The following is an 18,572-nucleotide window of genomic DNA, read 5'->3' on the forward strand; positions in this document are numbered from 1 at the left end:
ACATTCTCTCTCTCTCTCACTCTCTTTGGCAACACATGTAGCTTATAATGCCATTAAGTCTTATTTAACTGCATTGGCACTGGAATAAACCATCTACTCAATTATCTCCATATATACTATATAGGGGCCTGATCCTTTCTCTCACATGTTGTTCCCACTGACTTTAATAAGACTGTGCCAGGGCAGGTATTTGGCTGTTTACAAGATCCAGACCTAATGTATGCTATGCAGTAAAATCCTGATCCTCCTGCACCACTGAATGCCGTGGGAGTTTTGCCGTTCACTTGAATGGACACAGGATTAGGCCCCTTAAAAATACTTGAAATGATAGGTAAAGGCATCAGTGTTCACATTTATTTACACTAGATGACATTTCCCCCCAATTTTTAAATGTGAACTTGCTTACTGAAGTGTGTTTTCCTCTTTGCCTAGTAAGTTATAATTAGGGATGTTACGAAATGATTGCAACAAAACCTGAAACCACTGAAAACAGACAGGTTTTGTTACAGGCTTGAAATTCAGCCCAGGTTCACCAAAAGGTTTGCTATGATTCAAAACCCTTTCCAGCCAACTTGTGCCAGTTGGTAGGTTTGCCTCTGTACCCTGCAAAACTCATGGTTTCACAGCAAAACCAGGTGAAACACAACATGTCAGATTATTTTCTCATTATTTGAATACAAAGCACACACAAGTATGAACTCATGTAAATAAAAATCAAATAAAATATTCTCACAGGTCCTGTGTGAGGTAATGCCAAGATTTCTTCTGCTCTTCCTGACCCCTGGATTTGTGAAAGGGAATTGGAATACAGTTAACCTACACGAGTATAGCTGTAATTTAAAATCTAGACCCTGGTCATTTGATAAGTCTTCTCAGGATCAGGGCTAATGTATTAGCTTTCAATAAATACACAGAAAACCCAGCACAAAGACTTTTCTCTAAAAAGGTGTTGGCTTTTAAGACTTTTATTGTGTAGCGGAATCAGATGATTGTGCCCAGGTAAATGTTTTATTTGGGTGGAGTGATTGAAAACCAATCCAAATGTATTTCTATGGAATACAAATAGCTGCGCTTCAGAGAACACTGAGTCTTTGTTTAAACTGACAGAACCAGGGAAATTCAGAGTTATATGAGCGTGACACATCAACTCCTGATCTAACTGCACTGGTATTTTAGGTGTTGCAGAAACAATGGGTCATCTACTGATTTTGGGTACATATACTGCAGTTCCTATGAGCAAGGAGAACCAAGGACACTTTGTTAGCTCTAATTTTGAATGTATTGATTTAAATTAAATCATAATATTATCTTCAATTCAAGTTTTTGTATATATACACAAAACCCTGAAAAAAATTATATATATAATATATAATATATATATATAATATAATATATAATTAATATATATATAATTTTTTTCAGGGTTTTGTGTATATATACAAAAACTTGAATTGAAGATAATATTATGATTTAATTTAAATCAATACATTCAAAATTAGAGCTAACAAAGTGTCCTTGGTTCTCCTATATATATATATATATATATATATATATAAAAATTGTACAGGGAAAAGACTGATTAGGTCATCTAGACCCCTGCAGCTGGATCCCTGTGGCAGACCCCTGAACCCATACTGGCGGATCTCATATTGCCACACTAGCACAGGGGTCCTCCTCTGTGGATCCACTTGCCCGATTGGGGCCTGTAATCCTTTCCAGTGCCAATGAATATCTACAGCTACAGTATATTTACAAGTGGTTTATCCAAACTAGTTTTCACATCTTCCAATGGTGGAGTCTTCTGATTTCCTCTCTTTCCAGTCACTCAAAGGCTTCTCATTACAGCCAACATTATTCAGGTTAAGGAGCAATGAATGGACCTTCTTCCTTCAGAATGAATTCTGCTTTTTAATTGAGTGGACAGGTCACCAGTAAATACAGCACCTATGAAGTATATGGCCTTTCCTTTCCCAGGGTATGTGCAGAGAGTCTGTGGTGCTCAAATCCATGTTGGCTCAGAGAGAAAAAAATTTTAATGTGTAATAAGCACACTTAAAAATACTGATATTGACATATCAGGTTTGAGATCATTAGTAGTTTGATGGGAATTGATTCATTATTCTTGCTTTTACATTGTTATGGCCGTGAATGTGTGCTGCCCTTTGCTTTGAATTAAGAGAAAAGTACAATACATTTAAATTTACAGATTGCACTTCTCTAAAAAAAATCATCTGAGCTTAGAGCCCAGATATCAAGTGTAAGCCTGAGGTCAACTAAAACAGCAGTGAGAAACTCTCAGATGAATTTCCCCCAAATCTCTTGGAGGGGGATTCTGCATTACAGCTGGAGCCCTGAGGAACCCACCATCTTTAATCCCTGATGATTACAGTCTCCAATTAAGGTGCAAAATAAATCTCCGCAAACTAGAAAAAGCTTAAATGCTTCCAGAACTCTGCTTGATCTCCCCATCCTTTACATATTTCTCATTAAAGCCCCTCCATTGCACTGTTGGGTGCCATTAAATCAATCGGAAACTCAAGAAACTGTGACACAGCCAAACTAAAGAAAACTTTTTTTAAATAGCCCCTTTCACAAAGGCTGAGTTTCGTTATCTCAGGACGAAGAGAATATTTTTCCTGATTATGAAAATAGCATTTTATTATATGTATGAACCTTGGTTTATCATTGACTTGTTTGGTCATTGACTGTGTGTACAGCAGGAGGTCTTTGTTTAGTGACAGGCTGCAGATTCATATCTACTTAGTTGACTTTCAAATTTCTCTAAGTGGGGGACTTTTTATTTCTACCTGTTTTATCGTCTAAATCAGATGTGCTTAGATCATACCCACCTGCTGATGCAAGGAAGTGCAAATTCCACCCTCTACACTAGTGAGGGCCACCATTCCTGTGGGAGAATCCAGCTCTGGCTAAGGGAAGGCAGAATTTGGACTGCTGCCTTCCCCCTGGGGTGTTTGGTAGAGAGGGCAGTTTTAATCTCTGCCACGGTGTCGGAGAAGCCCCACAAATGGAGACTGCAACAGGAATATGATGGATCTGAACATCCCCCAGTTGCCCTGGCTAGAAAGGACATCGTAGATAACTTGTACTGCTGCATTCCCCCTCCAGAAACATTTTTTGCTAGAGGGTATCTTCACTGAAGGAAGCTGACATAGACTGTCAGTGAATTTTGTCCCAAAATTCCTAGTGAAAGGTAAGTGAGAAATTTCCTCATAAGCCCCAAAACACTATCTCAGTGTCAAAGATCTAGGATACACACCAGTCATGTGCTGCTATAATAGCCTGAGCAAAGATGCTAAACAGCTGATAGGTATTTTTTGCAATATATGGTTGCCCAATTGCAATGCAGACAAGAGCAAAAATATTTTTTTCACTCAGACCTACCTGCTATCTCATTGGGATGTAGAAGGGATTCCAAGAAGATTCAAAGGTATTTTTTTCAGGTGTCAAACTACTAAGATCAGATTTTCAAAAGTGCACACCACACAGTAGCTCCCATCAATCCTTCCCTCTCCCCTCCATTCATCTCCCTGCACTTCGTTTAGGTGCCTAAATGGGAGCTGAGCGGTTGTAATATCTGGCCCTTCAAGGCTACATTCAAGAGCCTTTTGATGGAGACACTCAAGAAGAGAGAGCATTATACCCATCCAAATTTTCTTGATAAAATCTAATATTCTCAAGGCAAGGTCTTCATTTATTTTGAACTCTGAAAAGAACAGCTCAATGAGACCTAGACAAAAAAAATCTCAGCTAAGTGGATTAGTTTATTGTCTGAGACTCAAGCTAGAATTTTTGAAATTCACTAATTCCATGGAAGGCCTATGGCTGACAACAGACTGCCATAAAGGCTGGAGAAAAGGTGGCAATGCTCAGAATCTCCCTGTTGCCTCTGAAGGGAGTTCCTGCACATCTTCACACAATGGGTTTTTGGCAGAAAAGTAAAGGCAGATGAAGGATGGGAGCAGGGCTGGGAGTGGGCTGCTGCATATAGTAGGTACAGAAGGACTGCAGAGGCTGCCTGGCCTTGAGGCTGGAGTAGCTGTCACTGGACAGTTCCACTGTTACTCCATAAACTGGAGTGAATGAATCCTCCCAATTTAGAGCTTCCATATATGTGCCCCGCTATTCCAGCTGGGTACTGGGAACTGGATTTTTACACCTGAGTAGCAATGGAGTCATCTTACGACTGCTCATCCATCCTCAAGGCTAAGGAAGCCTTTGCAGCTCTTTCACATGATCCCCTGTCATTACATAAGGGTCAATGGCTGTGTGTGTATTCAATTATAGAGAGGGTTGTGTAACAGTGCCTATTCCAAACCTCTTGTTCTGTCTTGCTCATGATTCTTTGAAGCAACTTTCAGGATGAAAGTTTCCATTCTCTCCTAAAAGGTAGGGTTTTTGTTTGGTTTATTTTCCTTTTATGAAGCATTGATAAAAAATGATGTAGTCATTTTTAAACAGGAAAATGAAAAAAATACACTTTTCCTATTATCAACCAGATTCTTGCAACTTATTTTTGAGCAGCTTTGCCGTCGAAAAGGCTGAGAATTGAAATTTTGCATGGAAATAGCCCTCATAGAGGAGCAGTGCACGGTCTTGGTCTGGAAGAAAGTGATTTTAATTTGACTGAGCAATGTCCATTTAGAAATCACAGATCGAGAATGCACAATACACCTTTTTGTGTAATTTAGAGCTCAATCCTGCATGCTGCTAGTCAATGGGACTTCCCCTGGGCTAAGGTGTTATTCAATGTAAGGGTATCAGAATCTGGCCCTTACAAAGCAACTAAGAAGTGAAGCACAAGGCATGTATATACAGGTATGGATACATTAAACTCCTTACATTTAATTAGGTTTTAAACCACTTCCCACCTAAAGTTTTCAGTGTGATCTGGTTTAAACTATTATGTTTCCCCACAGCTCCCAGGAGCCTTTGATCTGTCTGCTTCTAGCCCCTAGCTGCTATGTCACAGCTCCTAAGAAGCATCAGAGGGTATTTTGTACTGCATGCTGGGTAATAACATCAGAGAACTCCCTGTTTCTCAAACTAAACTGGCTCTTTATTCGGGCAACTATTCACAGAGATGTTGCAACTGAAGCTAGCATTCAAGCCATACCCATTCAGATTGATTTCCTGGTGCTGTCTCTAAAACCCTTCCTTCCTGCAAACTCTGCTCCTCCATGTAAGTTCCAGGCAGACTTCTACAGAAGGAGCCTCACTCTGGTACACTTTATAAGCTCAGCAATTGGGAAAGGCACCAACAAACAACCCTTATGCAGACTTCCTAGGGTATGTTAGCTAAGTGGCATTTCAGTGCCGACTTGCCAAATACTTCTAAATTATGGAATTTGTAAGTGCTATTTGCAATTGTTTGCAAGCCAACGGAGCTTCAAAGCCTGGAAAACTGAAACTTTTATGTGTTTTTTTTAGTCTTTTTCTTTTAACGCACCCCATCACCACCCTCCAAACATAGGAAATTCCATACAAAGAACTACATTAAGAGAGCATTAACTTTTCATGGTTAAGCACTCAAAAATCCAGAAATGTCCATACAAATTCAGTGCAAATTCACTGGCTAGGAAGGTAGAATAAAGTTCCCAACTCAGCCCAAAACCCTTTCCTCTATGCTGACTTAATTTTCAAACAAGAGTTTCCAAACAAATAAACTCAAAATACAGGCTACTAACCGTCTGAGGTATTTTCAGATTCCATCAGCTGGGAAGGGAGAAACACTTTTCCCTCTTAGAAGCCTTATCAGGCTATTATGGAGAACTTAGGACTTCTTTGCCCCTGGGTTTCTTCTATCTGCTGCCCCTACCCCTAAGGCAAGAATCCTTATACTGTACCTGATTTCCTGTATGTCACATGATTGCTCCTTGTCATTTGTCTGCAACTACAGCTCCCAGTTTTAAAGGGCCTAAGAGCCATAACAAGTGCTCCGGGGAATGTACATGTGCCCTGAGGGCCAGTGTGTCATTATAGCCTAGTTTAAGGTTGCATATACAAATATACTCCTTTGTGCATATCAATTATCACAGGGTTTAATTAATATTTTTCAAATACAATATAACAATGCAATTTTTCTGTAACCTTAACTACACTTGTAACTTCCTGTACACCTCTTATTCTTGCATACTGTTAGTTATTGTATTTCGTAATTTATAGCCTCCAAAGTGTTTAGGGTACTTCACAGAAGACTTAAAAAGCTACAGTCCCTTCCCCAAAGAGGTTATAAATGGAAAGTTTGATCTTGGAAACACTTGTGCACATGATTAACTTTACCCACATGATTAGTCCTATTGAAGTCAATAGTTCTATTGACTCTGAAAAAGGTTTGGGGGGTCATAGTGAATAATCAACTGAATATGAGCACCTAGTGTAACACTGTGGCTAAAAGGGCTAATTCAAGGCTTGGATGAAAAAATTGGAGAACCTCGAGTAGGTGAGGAAAGGTTATTTGAGGCAATACGCTGTCCAGTTCTGGTGCCCACAAATCAAGAAGGATGTTGATAAATTGGAGAGGATTCAGAGAAGAGCCACGAGAACAATTAAAGGATCAGACAACATGCCTTATAGGATAGCCTCAAAGAGCTCAATCTATTTAGCCTGAAAAAGAGAAGGGGTGACTTGATTACAGTCTGTAAGTAACTACATGGGGAACACATATTTGATAATAGTCTCTTCAATCTAGCAGAAATGGGTAAAACATGATCCAATGGCTGGAAGTTGAATCTAGACAAATTCCATCTAGATATAAGGCACAACTTTTTAACAGTGAGAGTAATTAACTATTGAAATGATTTACCAAGGATTGTGGTGTATGCTGACCATTTTTAAATCAAGATTGGATGTTTTTCTAAAAGATCTGCTCTAGGAAATATTTTGGCCAAGTTTTATGGTCTGTGTTATACAGAAGTTCAAACTAGATGATGACAAGGGTCCCTTCTGTCCTTGGAATCTATGAATCCATCTAGGAAAGTTAGTTCCATGTATTTGCAGGATCAGAGCCCAAATTGTGGATATAACAGAGAGGTTGTCAAAAAGTAGGGAACATATGGGGTGAGGATTGATGATGATAACTAGAGTACAATCACACAGGATACTCAGTTGAAGGCATGCACTCATCTTGTGGAAAGCTCAGGAAGGGCATTTCTTGTGTAGGAGAGAAAAGGACAAATGGCCTCAAGGCTGGAATCAGTAGTTGAATGGAAGGAGCAAGGGCCAGTAAGATGAGAGAAAACAAAAGAAAAGTAAGGCAGGGTAAAGTTATGCAAGGTCTTGTAGGTAGGCACAAGAAATTTCAATTTGAAGCAATGAAAACTAAAGAGCCATTGGAGAGATTAAAATAACAGAGTAATATAGGTAGCTCGTCTGTCCAGGAAGATCATGGTAGCAGTTGCATTTTGGATGGATTAGAAAGTAATTGTCTGGGATATCAAGGAGGAGGAGGTGTGGTAATCAAATGGGATGTAAGGGCATGGAAAAGAGCTGTAGTTGTCTGGACAAAGAGAAAGGGCTGAAAGTTCTAAATGCTATGAAGCAAGAAATGGCAAATTACAATTGTAATTTATATTTTATTCTTGTATAATTACATATATTACACACACCCAGAGTTCTGGCCACTCATCCATGAAGAAAAGTGGGGAGCAAAGTAGATGTATGTATTTGTGATAAATGAAAAACACTGTTTAATAGATCTGTACATAACATTTTGTAATATTACATCTAAGAAGAATGCAGTAAGATATACTGCATAAGCAGTAGGCAGCAAAACTAATACTCCTCTCCTAATGCCAGATCTAATAAGCCTTTAACAAATTAATATAAAGTGTGCAGATTGTTAAGGCTTTTCCTTATATCCATTTTTCAAATTTTGGACAAAACTTGGCTTAATTTTCAGTGGTAAAGATTCAGTTTTGGAACATGTGTTACTGAAAATGGAAATTTCAACTCCATTGTAAACATTTAATTAATACAGATTTGATAGTATTTAGTTTCTTCCATATCTCCACACAGTGACAAATCTGTCTGGCTGACAAATAGGGATGAAGTGTAAGTGGCTGACTGAAACAGTTATGTAAAGGCACCAGACAGACTCTGGAAGAAGGGGGGTGAATGTTGCCATCAATTGAGTAACCTTCATGGGTTGCTCACTACTACTTCCCCTTAGTGTGAGAAAGCCGTTCCCCAACTGCACCAGCCTCTGGTAACACAAGCACTACTGTCCAGGCCTTCTCAAGCCCCTTTCTCTCTTTACCAGTTAACAATAGGTACACTCCAACCCCTAACTCCCCCAAGTATCCCTCTGAAGTGGCCAGCCCTTGTTCCACTGGGTACTCACAGAACTGACAGATCTGCTATTCCCATAGGAATAGTACATACCAGCTTACCAGTTTTATCTCAGGATCATCCTGCTGCTCAACACACACCACTTAGATATGTTTATAGTAAAAACAGCAAGAAGTTATCTAATAAAGAACAGAGATTCAAGTAATAGCTGTAGATGGAAGTATTGGAAACAAAGTGAAATAACATGCATTCTAGAATCTAGTATTGCTCACCAACGTTTTTCAGAATGTGATCCTTTTTTTCCCCAAGAAACAAGCCACTCTCTCAGCTTGTCGTCTTGGGAAAGGATGCAGAGTGTAGCTCTCTTCCTACAGTTATAGTCCAAAAATCCATTGTCTTCATCTGTAAGCAGGATTACCTCCTGCTGGTTTATTTCTTCCTGTAAACTCCCTCTCTAGAAGATTTCACAATCCCTTCTTTAGCATTTGGCTCAGATTGTAAATGGGGGTCCCTTGTGGACCATACAATACTCAATTTACATCTAGCCAGACTGATAGATAAAATGTCTCTTGCCTGAAAAAACCTTGTTTAACACCTTTTGGTGACCAACCCCAAGTCAGAGGCCTGCAGAACATAATTTTCAGTATATATGCAAAACTCCTTACATATTATCCATGCATACATTTCACAATGATTATGAGGACCAGTGTGACACAGGCTTTCACTAGAAACCTTACATGACACTCACTGGTAAACTTGTATGTATATACCAGACCCAGGTGATCCCTGTAATCCCTATGCACCTCTGAGCCCTCTGTCAGTTGGCACCAAGAAGTCCCTGGGTCACATATACTTTGCTCTTCTCTTCTACCTTTCAGTGGAGGATGTCAAAGAACTTTACAACATGAATTAATTAAACTCCACAACAGTTTGATAAACATTGGCACAGAGAAAATAAGTGAGTGACTGAAGGTCACACAATGAGTCATTGGCAGACCCAGAAGTAAAATTCAGTAGTCCTGATTCCCAGTCTCCTACTGTAATCAACTCTTCACCTTTGTGATTCTTTCCTTTGTTGGTATAACTCAAAACTACAAGTGCTTTTGTTTGCCATACAGAGTAGGATTTTCAAGTGAACTCAGTGTTGACTCCAGTCTTATCCTATTGACTTCAATGAGTACAGAGTTAAGCCAACACTGAATGCTTTGAAAAATCACACTCCATTGACTTTTTATCTCTCAACTGAGTAAATACTTAATAATGGATAATTATTCTATAAAGGTAGCCATTTTCTTTGTTCACAGAAGATCCGTATGCAAACTGTGATAGCTTCTAATTTACTTATTCTTCAAAATTATTCAAGCATTTCTGTGTGCATTTTAAAGATTCTATGGATTGATTACAAAAGTTGTCTTTGAATATTTTATGTTAGATATTAACTATTTGAGCTGTGTTGGTTAGTTGTGATTGGTTGGTATTATTACTGTTTCTTGAGTAGATGAGTGTGTATGTATTTCTGTGCAAGTACTTGCACATGCAAATTTAAAATTCATGCCAGAAGAATGTGAAGAATTGTTTGAAGAAAATGAACTCAGAAATGAACATGGAAGGAGTGAATGCATTGGAAATCAAATCAATATGCTCAGAAATTGTTTTGTACTGTTCATCCAACTCTAAGCCCTAGAATATTGTGGTTCAGACAGACAGCATTCTAAGGAGATTTTAAACTCATCTCCCATACTTATCACTTGTGTAAGCAGGTACAACTTCACTTAAGACAGAGCTGAACAGGGGTAAAATGTGACCTAAGAGGTGGGTCATAATATAAATTTTACCTCTCCCTGTGTAACTCCTATTAACAATTATAGTTATCTAATTATAGGGAAGAAGGCTGGTGTACTGATTAGGGCACCAGTGTAGGACTTGGGAGACCCATGTCCAATTCCCTGCTCTGCCAAAGACTTCCTGAGTGATCTTGGGCATGTCATGTTGTCTCTCTGTGTCTCTGTTCACATCTGTAAAATGGGGATAATAGCACTTCCCTACCTCTCTGGAGGTGGGGTGGAGGGTGTTGTGAGGATAAATACACATTAAAGATTGTGAAGCACTTTGAAATCGACTTTGATGAAAAGTGTTCTAGAAGAGCTAGATATTATTATAGTTAAGAAGTTAAAATTCTGTGCATCAAGCTGAGAATTCTAGAGGTCAGTACTTTTAGAGTTTGGGAAGACCAAGCTTAAATCCTGGCTCCATAGAAGTCAGTCGGGAGGTTGCCTTCACCATTGACTTTAATGGAACCAGGATTGGAGTGATTCTGTATGTTTTACACAATGAGGGAATGAAGAACATAAAAATGGCCATACTGGGTCAGACCAAAGGTCCATCTAGCCCAGTGTCCTGCCTTCTGACAGTGGCCAATGCCAGGTGCCCCAGAGGGAACGAACAGAACAGGTAATCATGAAGTGATCCTTCTGGCAAACACATGCTAGGGACACTTCAGAGCATGGTTTTGCCTCCCTGCCAATCCTGGCTAAATAGCCATTGATGGCCCTATCATCTATTAACTTACTTAGTTCTTTTTTGAACATTCAAAATATAGACTGTTTGTGAGCACTGGTCAATCTGAAACGTCAAACACTTTTATATATTTCTCACAGCTGTTTTATATAAAGTCTAAATGACTACAAGATCAGAGCAGAGATGTCTTAGACAAAATAGACATCAGAAATGCATTTGTCTTTGTCACAACCTGGCCCCATTATTAAGAAAGAATCCTGAGACATTCATTTGAAAAGTGTGATTTATCCAGGGAGAGTAACAACATCGAAGTTGTCCATAGCCTCAAGACCTTTCACAGCGCTATTACGTCCAGTGGTGCTACATCCAGTGATCAGTTTGTTAAGGAGCCTTGGGGGGCAAATTAATTATTTAGCAGTACAATCAATTGAGAAGTCAGTCCTTCCTCCTTTAATGCAAATAGCAATTCTGGAGATGACTATTAGGTCTTTAACACCATACTTTGCTATACTCTTCTCCAAAAAGAAGACCATTTAATGTAAACCTTAAAGTGAAATAAAACTTACCAATCAAAAGGAACTGGTTGCATGTAAGCATGTTGGGATTGGCAGTAACTTTGTTTGGCTTATAGAGGCATAAATGTCCAATACAGATCACTTAAAAGCCTATTAGTGAAATGAAAACATCTAGATTTGGGTTGGAGGAGAGTAATTACTCTCCCTAAAATAATTGTTACAGTTATATTGACAGATTCAAAACCTCCTTTATAAGATCCAAATTCTTTCAGCTTTCCACCTCTTTCTGGTTAATTGGAAATTGATACATCTTAGGATAGCTGCAGAGCCTCCCTGAATATAAAATTTTCTAAAGAAAACAACCCTGAGCACAAAGAAGCTGGAGTTAGCGACACTATAACAAGCATTATCCATTTCTCTGGCACATTTATCTATTTAAAGGTTTTCTCTGTTAACCAAGGGTCGGCCATGATTTGAATAAAAGAGAGGCCCAAGGAGCCAATATAATTCAGTCATACTTTCACACATTTTAATGATAGCAGGGGATGAAAATTGTAGTCTCTCACCAGTCCATACTCCAGGGATGAGAACATGATTCATGACAAAGGCCACAATGTTCTCCATTTTATCAATGCAACCCCACTGACTACAAGCTGAAAGCAAAATTGGGGCCCATGTCTGTAAACTGGTGTTCTGTAGCAGTTCTGCTGGCCAGCGGTGGCCTAACAAAAGAGGGTTCCCATGGTCCACATGTGACTCCATCTTACATCCATTATTTTGCAACAAGGGATGGATACAAAGGACCAGCCCCCTTTAAGTTAAAGTGCCCCCCCCATCTCTCTTTGGTTCTGCTAAGTGGATTCTAACACTGGGAAAGTAGAGTATGTTTACCTATTTCTTCCTTTTCCTCTTATACAAACTGCCATTCTGAAAGTTCTAAAAGGATTTTTGAAGAAATGATTGTTAACAATTCATGGATGCCATCTTGTCTATCATTCCTCGCAGATTTTAATCCTGAGGGAAATTAACTCAAATCACATTAATATATACCCAGAAGATTCACAATTCATTACTGGTTTCCTGTATAGTGATTGCTAATGTCATTTCAGGTAATCTTTCTCTCTCAGAACAGTCTTTCATAAGATACTGCTAAACTTCTCTTCCAGTCCAGGAAAGTCTTAACAGATAAATTTTACAAACTCATAAGGACTTTGTCTCTTGGGTCCAACAAGGATTTTCTGGTTTCCTTCAGAATATTACTGCCTGAACACTACATATTTTTACTGCAAGGTACAGTGTGGCTTTCATATATCAGCCTTAAAGAGCAAGGTTTCCCCTTTTCTGTTCTTGTCTTTTGAGAGCTAAAATATTTTCCTCAATTACCCTTTTAAAAATTGGCTATTAAATTGAAAAGGGTCCCAAATACTCCAAAAATAGTGTGTATGTGTGTGTGCATGACATCCAAAATACCCTATAATTTCTACCCTATAAGATTACTGGCAGTTAAATTACTATGTCTTCTTTGTATTTGCTGGGTGTCAAGTGACTCACTCTGAATTGCAAGACATCAGCATATTGGAGTCACATTTAAAAATATTCAGTCAGGGTTGGTTTTTGTTTGTTTTTGTTTTACTTCTAAATTTAAAACTTACATTTTCTAAAATCTAGGTATATGCTGTCTTTTAGCTGGAATGTCCCTCCCCCCGCATCCGCCACACTGCTAGATCACCCATGTTTTAGAGCATAACCTGACACACAATTTCAGCAGTAAAGGCGAAAATAGCACAGGGAAGACCAAAACTATTTAAGACTGAGTAACAAAGCTGACCTTAGTAGAGCCAGAATGAAGAGGAGAGTGCTGAAAAGCAAAATCCCTGTAGAATGGAATCAGTGGAATTCCTTAGGAATTTTGCGTTTAACTCTATTGTTTTTGCAGAGAGGGAATGATACATTTTATTAGAAAAATGTGTTTTACTGGTCACTGTTGTATACTCTAGTCTAAAAATATATCCCCATTGGCTTAAAAAATTCTTCTTTACTTCAATGGAAGTAGGATTAAGCCTAAGAGGACAGGTCTGGGTTTTCCTTACATAGCGTTTCAAGAACTCTGGATATTTTTTTCCTTATTGTGGTAAGACGGCATGTTCAAGGAATTTTTCTGCTGGTCAAGGGTTATCACCATCTGATACTGAAAACTGCTCCTAAAGCATTATTACCTATTTTAAAATCAACAATGGTAGACTTGGGAACAGCACTGTATGCTGCAGAATGGAAGGCCCTGGTTCAAGAGCAACTGTGGTAGTGGAGGTTCTTCAGTTTTGCCTACCTACTTTCAGCCTACACTGACCTGTACAGCTCTGGTTCCCTCAGCTGCATTTCTGAGGTGCACCTTCTTTGCAGACTTTGATGACATGTGGGAGAGAGTGGTTTTCACTTGCTATATGCCTGAAAATGGCTCCCCCTGACTGTTTGTCATATCCCTTCTGTTATCTCTTCTCCTACACAAGAGTGCAAGCTCTTCAGGGCAGGGACATGCTGGGTATGTCTACATTGCAGCTCAGAGGCGTGATTCCCAGCATGGGTTGACAGACTTGTGCAAGGTCTCCTCAAGCTAGCATGCTAAAAACAGCAGTGTGGATGTTGTGGCATGGGTAGTGGTTCGGGCTAGCCATCCAAGCCCAGATCCAGGAAGTCAGGTAGGCTTGGAATCGGGCAGCTACCCCGAGCAACAGCCCAATGCAGCAAAAGTTACACTACTATTTTTAGCACTCTAGTTCAATCAGAGCTAGCATGCATCCGCCAACCTGTGCTGGGAATCACACTGCCCAGCTGCAGTGCAGATGTACCCATAAGAGAACAGCACTGGACCATTGTCTGCTGGATAATATAAACTGCAATACAAGATAGAGCAAAAGATGAATATACAGAAATCAGAATGGAACAGCAATGGTGTTAGCCTTTGAGGAAACCACTAGCTTACTATGGGGGGAGAATAACAGGATCATGATTATCAGAAAATGTGGAATTCCTAAAAACAAAAGGTTCGGATTCCTCTGAACCACATGTGGGTAAGTGGAAAGGCCTTATTTAAACAAGATATGGATTCACAGAAAATCTGTGCTTGCGTAGCTGACAAGAAAAGCCCCACCCCTGCGTCCCTCCCCTACTGGAGTAATTAGCCATGGTATGAGATAAAAAGTGATTGCCTGGCATTTATGAATAGAACTGTTAATTCTGAATCACTAAATAGTCTGTTCAAAAGGGAATGCAGTCAACTTAAAAATCACACTTCTGTCTGAAATGTTTACCTTCCGTTGTCACAAGTAACAGATAAGATTACTGTAACTGAAAGATTTGAGAGAAATATATTTTTCTTCTATTTTTCCACCCTCTACTTTGTGCATTTTACAGCACTTCATCTAGTCATTTTCATGGTTTCCCTTATATAATCAGCTAGGGCCCAATCCTGTAAACACTTGCTGGTGTAGTACTTACGACCATGAATAATCATCATCGAAGTCCATGTTACCCTTACTAGATCCATGTTTCAGTGGTAGCTGCACCTATTTCTCCCTCCATGGTCCACTCCAGGAGCGTCCAGTCAGTTCTCAGACCTTTAGCCATAAAATGATAGAAATGTAGTGCTCAAAGGGCTTTTGAGAAGTCATCAACTCCAACCCTTGGCACCAAGGCATAGTAAACATAGTAAACCAAGTAAACATAGACCATCCCTGACAGGTTTTTGTTTAACCTGCTTTTAAAAACCTCCCGGAATGGAGATTCCACGGCCTTCCTTGGAAGCCTATTCCACAGCTTATTTTCCTGATAGTTCCTTATATCTAACCTCAATCTCTTTTGCTGAAGATTAAGCCTATTACTGGTTGTCTTACTTCCAGCAGACATGGTAAACAATTGATCACTGTCCCCTTATAACAGCCCTTAACATATTGGAAGAATTATCAGGTGCCCCGTCATTCTTCTTTTCCTAAGACTAAACATGCCCACTTTTTTTAACCTTTCCTCATAGATCAGGTTTTCTAAACCTTTTCTCAATTGTGTTGCTTGCCTCTGGACTCTCTCCAGTTTGTCCACATCTTTCCTAAAATAGGATGCAAAGAATTGGACACAGTATTCCAGCTGAGGCCTCACCAGTGCCAAATAAAGCAGGACAGCTACCTCCTGTGTCTTACATTTGACACTCTTGTTAATATACCACAGAATGATATTAGCCTTTTTAGCAACTGCATCATATTGTTAATTCATTTTCAGTTTGTGATCCACTATAACCCCCAGATCCTTTTTCAGCAGCACTACCATCTACCCAGTTCTTCTCCATTTTGGAGTTGTGCATTTGATTTTTACTTCCTAAGTGTAGTACTTTTCATTTGTCTTTACTGAATTTCATCTTGTTGAATGGCCAATTCTCCAATTTGTCAAGGTCATTTTGAAATCAGATCCTGTCCTCCAAAGTACAAGCAACCCCTCCTACCCTGGTGTCATCTGTAAATTTTATAAGCATAGTCTCCCCTCCATTATCCACGTCATTAATGAAAATATTAAATAGTACCAGCCCAGTACCTGACACCCCTGTGGGCCCCCACTAGATACGCCCTCCTAATTTGACACTGAACCATCTCTAGGCAGGGGCCCTTGTCTCCCTCCCTTCTGAACAGTAGTTTTAAGGCTGCACAGCTCCCTGCCTTACACTGTGATATCCCCAGCAAGCCAGTCTGCCTAAAGGCCAGCCCCAGTGCTGGGCTCTCTCTCCTGTGGCTATGAAGAGTGTATTGCCAGCAGTTTTAATTTACCACACAGCTCTTTCTCAGAGTACATTTATTTTAAGGACAAAAGCATCACAGAGAAAGCATATAAAAAGTCCCATATGTTTACCAAACATACCAGGAGTCACCCATCTTCTACATGGGGAATCTGGTAAGCCAATTTCCTTTCCAACCCTCCACAGTTGGAGCCATCTTATACCAAAGGTCCTGTCTGTCTGCTCAATCAAAATGCAGGTCTTGAGTAGTGTTTAAACTCAGCCTTTTATATCCAAAGCCCATTGTCTCTTGGTCTCTGGAAAACCCAGTCTGAATAAGCATGTAAAAGCCACCCAAGGGCGTGGAACGTCTCTGCAAAAGGGAGGATTGTTTACAGTCCCAGGGGTAATCGCCTTCTGGAGCAGCTGTGGTAATCCTCCCTCCATGGAGTAGAACACAATCATACATAAGCCATTCATAAGTTTAATACAATTGTCTCCAAAGATACTGAATAGGGTTGCAATATCTGTCACAATCTGTTACTGAGGGTTTGTATGATAGGACTGCTGGCAAGCTTCCCCTATTGTTTGGGGTCTCTTACATAGAAACAGGGAGAAAAAAATATGTTTAAAAACCAGGAAAATGTGATTGCAAAACTATAAAAAATGGCAGGAGGACTCAGTGGCAGGTGTAGCACCTGAAACTATTTTTCATACTTTTTAAAAATGTGGTTAAATCTTGTTTTTATTTTAAGTTGTGTGTAAACCATCAGAGCCGTGTCACGAACCATTTAAAATGAAATTTGAATGTACATCATCTGGAGAAGAGATTGGATTGGCTAATATCAACTGACATCTATTTAGCAAGGTTGGAATACCCCTTTCTTGTAAACAAAGAATGAATCATTGCTATGACTTAGGGTATGTCTACACTGCGATTAAACACCTGTGAGTTGCCTGGATCATCTGACTTGGGCTCACAGGGCTTGGGGTATAGGCCTGTAAAATTACAGTGTAGCCGTTTGGGTTTGGGTTGGAGACCAAGCTCTGGGACCTCAGGAATAGGGAGGGTCCCAGAGCCCTGGCTCCAGCCCAACCCAGAACGTGTACACCACAGTTTTACAGCCCTGCAGTCTTGAGTCCCGTGAGTCTGAGTCAGCTGATCCAGGCCACCCACAGGTGTTTACCTGCAGTATAGACACACCCCAACAGAAACAAAATTATCTATACAGTCATAAATTCCTAGTAGTCTCATTTACTTATTTTGTTTTAGCACAGGTTTTTATCAGTTATTATTTAGCACAGGTTTTTAACATGCAAGGTTTTTATCAGTGTTGATATAAAGGACATAGAGTCCCTGGCATTGCGCACAGATTCCAAAGTGGTTTGTGATCGCCTTATCCTGCTGTGTTCAAAGTTCTAGGATGTCTTGAAGTGAGCATTTGATAGATGGCACACATGCTCTGCCACCCGGATCTGTGAATCATATAACTGTTTCTTGTTGTACTAGTGTACTTAACTTGCATCAACCATCATATCCCATATAGACACCTAAATGTTTCTTTTTCCTGTCTCTAAGAACAAACTTTCTGAGTTTTACTTTATGTATTTTTTTCATGACTTCTGAAGTGAAATAGAATTCCAAATGTGGAGTTTGCTTTTTACTCTTCTATATAGAAAAATAAATCCTGATTTATGATGAGTTTCTATTTGCAGCATTCTTTCTTTTATAAGGCAATACCTGTTCTCTCTGTGTGTAAACGATGACAGATTGACAGACCTGGGAGACTGAAGTCCTCTGTTTATCCACAAAGCAGATACAACATGGGCAGTAAAAATGTAAGCTTCCACAAACTGCCCTACCAATGTGAGTCATCCCTCATCTGCATTGCTAGTGGGAATATTTGGGGGTGGGAGGGTATTTTGGTTTCCATGGCCATTCAATCTGGGGCCTTTGCAGAGACTGCCCACAACCGTGATGGTAGTTTTTGTGATGTAGATACCTGAGAGCATCAGCTCATTTCACATAGCCACTGAACAGTCATCAGAGTGCAGTGACTTTCATTTAATACTGACCTGAGCTGCATTTGATCCAGTGATTTACAGATCAAAGCCTTTATGTCTCATTTCCAATCCTCTGTGCCATCCAGCTAACTTGAGTGTCCCTCAAGGCTATTCCTGATTTGAAACAGAAAAGAAAAAAAAAGATATATTTTAAATTTCTTGGATTGTGGAAGAAACATTATCTGATGATACATGAGGATGAGTGCACTTACTTGACTGCCTTCATATCCTGGTGAAATTAATGATACTGAAATATTTTGCTTTTTTGCATGCTGCCACCTTTCATGTTGCAGTACCTTTTTCCTTATTCCCCTCTACATCCAGGGCCTGATTTTAAAAAGCTTGCATGACTATAAATCTCAGTAAGCACATCTATCTAGGGAGCAAGCAGATAGAATTTGCAAAGGGAATGG

This window comes from Lepidochelys kempii, chromosome 3, assembly GCF_965140285.1.
Source record: "Lepidochelys kempii isolate rLepKem1 chromosome 3, rLepKem1.hap1, whole genome shotgun sequence".
NCBI lineage: Eukaryota > Metazoa > Chordata > Testudines > Cheloniidae > Lepidochelys > Lepidochelys kempii.